At 43.4% G+C, this 4,414-nt stretch overlaps 1 pseudogene; it reads left to right on the top strand.

The window, feature by feature from the left end:
- The first annotated feature begins 376 nt into the window (after positions 1-376).
- LOC123075492 (putative disease resistance RPP13-like protein 3) lies at positions 377-4,076 on the top strand (annotated as a pseudogene).
- Positions 4,077-4,414: the final 338 nt, after the last annotated feature.

The raw sequence follows: 4,414 nt of genomic DNA, 5'->3' as shown, positions 1-4,414 counted from the left end.
CGGAAGCGAGAGGATCGACTTGCGATAGATACCATATAGAGAATGATTTGGTGCATCGATAATTGATTGATCCTGCACTAGGCACATATATATAGGTACAAGGGGTGCGACCGGTATCTTGTCTCCTAAGATACATGTACATACAGAGGGAGACAGACTCTATAGGTACTGCATATAAGACCCAGACCTACGTACACGTACACATGTTCAACAGCTGGGGCTATATGCCTCTATAAAAAGCGCTCCTGCATATGCAGCCTTTCCCACACAGCTAGCACCCATTCGCACTTTTCAAACAAACAGCAAAGCAAGTTGAGCGAGAGGTAGCTTGAGAGAGACACGGAAAGATATCACCATGAATCTCCTAACAGGGGCCATGGGCTCGCTCCTCCCCAAGCTTGGCGAGCTCCTCAAGGAGGAGTACAAAAGCTGCAGAAGAGGGTGAAGAAAGACGTGGCTTCTCTCTCAAACGAGATGATGAGCATGCATGCTGCCCTGCACAAGGTGGCCGGAGTTCCGCTGGAGCAGCTCGACGAGCAGGTCAAGCTCTGGGTGAGTGACGTCAGGGACTTGTCCTACCACATGGAGGATGTGGTTGATCGCTTCCTGGTGCGTGTGGAAGGCTTCGAGCCCGCCGCCAACTCCGCTGGCCTGAAGCTGCTCGTGAACAAGATATCCACCTTGTTCACCAAAGGCAAAACACGGCGTCGCATCGCCGATGCCATCAAGGACATCAAGGAGAAAATGCAGGACGTGGCTGCCCGGCGTGACAGGTATAGAGTCGATGGTCTCGTTGTGAATGTAGCCGCGACGACAACTCTCAATCCTCGTCTATCAGCTCTTTACAACAAGGTTACCGACCTTGTGTGCATCGATGAGCCGAGGGACGAGCTGATCAAGAGGTTGACAGATGAAAAAAATCCAACGGAGGTAGTCTCCATTGTTGGATTTGGTGGTTTGGGCAAGACAACTCTGGCCGAAGCTGTCTACGACAGCCTCAAGTCACAATTCCAATGTGCAGCCTTCGTTTCCCTGTCTCAGAATCCTGTTATAACAAGGATTCTCAAAAAGATGCTACATCAGCTTGATCAGCAAAAATATGTTCATATCAATGAAGCGTCATGGGATGAAACACAACTTATCGATGAAATCAGAATGTTCCTTAGCAACAAGAGGTACGTAAAAATCACACCTTACTTTCTCATTTCCCTTAACTGTACTTACTATGCACACATTCGATAATTGATTATTTTCTATTTGTGTCCCTGGCCAAGTATGCCCAGGGCGAAAAAATGCCATCCTAAGTTCGTAAGGCAAATAAATCCGTCTGGAACAAGTAAATTATCTACGTTTCTTGCTATTTTCGTCCATCCATGAACTTTATAGTGAGAATCCTCAGTCTTTTTGGAATAATGGAAATACTATTTTCCATAAATAATTCATATCTCCATCGATCTGTCCATCTTCACAATTTTTTGCCTTGATACAAATTTCATATCTTTTATCTTGGTGATATTTTGTATTTTATATCTCAAACCAGTAATTTTAATAATATGTTATTAACCATAATTTCACCCTTTACATAGGATGTTGACAGTATGAATAGATATTCGGGAACATTTGTAAATGCAGCTTTTAATAGTTTCATATATGTCTGGAATTTTTTTTCAATTTCATATTTTTTTCTGTTGTCTTCATTAATTTTCATATTTTACTTATTTTGTCCTCGTTTTTTACCTATCCTAAATATGCATTCTCTGTGCACTAGCAAACTTATAGTGGCATTCAAAAAGTTCCATGTTTATTCGATATATTTCACTTAATTAACTAGGTAGTATTTATTGTGGTTCACAGGTACCTCATTGTTATTGATGACATATGGAAGATACAATCATGGCAAATAATCAAATGTGCTTTGAATGAGAATAGTTGTGCAAACAGAATAATAATCACAACAACTCCTGACTTTGATATTGCTACAAAAGTTGGTGGTTCTTTTAAGCTAGATCCCCTTACCCTACAGAGCTCTCAACTATTGTTCTATGGAAGAATATTTGGCTCTAAGGGTAAATGTCCTGAACAATTGGCTAAAGTATCTTTGGGGATTTTGAAAAAATGTGGCGGTATACCATTTGCTATCATTACCGTGTCTAGTCTATTGGATCAACCTAGTAAAATGGTAAATCCAAGGGAGTGGAATGAGGTATGTGACTCTATTGGTTCTGGACATGGAAATAGTCCCGATGTGGAGACCATGAGGAAAATATTGGCCCTAAGTTATTATAACCTACCTTTCCATCTGAGGACATGTCTATTGTATCTGAGTATATATCCAGAAGATCATGAGATACATAGAGATGATTTGATATGGAAATGGATCACCGAAGGTTTTATCCAACATCAAATTAAGGATGGTAGCTTATTTGACGTTGGGCACAGTTACTTCACTGAGCTTGTGAACAAAGGTATGATCCAGCCATGCATAGATTTTAAAGGCAATGTCACACGTTGTCATTTGCATGATATGGTGCTTGAGCTCATCTGTTGCTTGTCCAATCAAGAAAACTTTGTTACTGTACTGGATCAGAATGAGGATATAATGTCTTCTGAAAGGAATGTTCGAAGGCTATCCCTCCAAAGTAAGAAGGAAGATCATCAAACCTCATCTCTTTCTTCCATGAGTTTATCACAAGTGAGGTCCATTACTATCTTTGAGCCTGCTACTAATCTAATGCCACCTCTTCCGAGCTTTGATGTTTTGCGCGTATTGGATTTAAGTGGTTGTCACCTTGGGGAAAGTAGCCATAGCCCATAATACACTTAGGGATGTCGGGAATTTTGTTCACCTGAGGTACCTAGGTCTAGCAGGTGCAGATATTTGTGAGCTCCCAGCAGAGATCGGAAAGCTCCGATTCTTGCAGGTGCTGGATGTAAGGAAGAATCCTGATCTGGAAGAACTTCCATGTACTATTTATGGGTTAAGAAGATTGATATGTCTACATGTTGATGGATACCGCACAAGGCTCCCAACTGGTGGGTTGGGTAACCTGACATCCTTGGAGGCGCTGAGAAGGGTCCCAGCCTCCCTAACCATCATGAAAGAGCCGCGCAACCTCGAGAGCTTGAGGGAGCTCAAAATTAAGTTTGAGCAGAATGTAAGCTGGTCAGAGTTGGAGGAAGCTTTCGTGGAGTGTCTATCCAAGCTAAAGAAGATCCAAAGTGTAGTTATTCGTGGGTGTTTTCCATCCATAGATCTCCTGGGAGAAGGCTGGGTTCCCCCTCCACACCTTCGCACATTTGACTTGTTCATGCTTGGCAAGTTCTCAAAAATGCCAGCGTGGATAGAAAGAGAGCCCTCCCTTCTTTGGAACCTTTCTGAGCTGATCATTGGTCTCAAGGAAGTCCAACCAGAGGACCTGAGGATCCTCGGGAGCCTACCAACTCTTCGTATCCTCGCGCTGCATAGCGCCCAGCAGGCGCAAAGGCTGCTACCCGTTGGTGCCGACGCCGGGTTTCACTGGCTGGTAGCCTTCTCCTTGTACTGCGAGTCGCCTAGGCAGATCATGTTTCAGCAGGGAGCCTTGCCGAGGGCTGAAGCAGTTCTCTTCAATTTCGGCATGCGGAAGGCAATTGAAGATGGCAACGGTGGTTTTTTCTTCGGTCTGGGGAACCTTTCCTCTATTAGGCGGCTGTATGTTGGGATTGATCGTGACGGTGCCACGGTTGCGGAGGTGAAGGAAGCGGTGGCCAAGTTGCAGCACGCAGTCGGCGCCCACCCTAATCATCCCAGCATTACTGCTGATATCAGGCCACCTATTCAACCAGTCACCGATGATGAGGTACAACTACAAGCTCTTGAGTTTCGATCACCCACCTGCATGCTTCAATTCCTTCCTTGTGGCGCTTCTTTCTTATTGAATGAATTTTTCTTTCCGTCTTTGTCAGGTAAAAACATTGAATGAAGTTACTCCGTCCAAGGACCAGGATGAGAGAAGAACTGGGAGCCAAAGAAATTTGAGGAAAGATTCCAGAACTTCCGTGCAAAAACTACGTCAGATTCAAATTCTGAAATTTAAGTCCAATATCTGTAATCAGGAAAAACATGAAGTGGTGATGCAAAATGAAAATAGCACGGCTGTCAATCAAAGGGCTATTTTCAGTTGCCACAGTTCTAGCCGTAGATATGCACATATGCTAGCATGCTACACAATATGGTTTGGATTTCTTCTATTGGAACACGTTTGGCCAGAGATATTCGGTGATCGGCTATATTCGGTTTTTCAATACATGTCCTGTAATGATTGTAGTTGACTTTGGAACTAGTTGATGTTATCTTAATTCCGGGTGATAGCGTCACGCATGATGCTTGCTTCTGCTTAAACATACATTTCGATGGATGCCACTCCTACTTATT

This window comes from Triticum aestivum, chromosome 3D (genome assembly GCF_018294505.1).
Source record: "Triticum aestivum cultivar Chinese Spring chromosome 3D, IWGSC CS RefSeq v2.1, whole genome shotgun sequence".
Taxonomy (NCBI): Eukaryota; Viridiplantae; Streptophyta; class Magnoliopsida; order Poales; family Poaceae; genus Triticum; species Triticum aestivum.
Note: the sequence above shows the minus strand (reverse complement) of the source record. Positions and strands in the feature narration are given on the sequence as shown.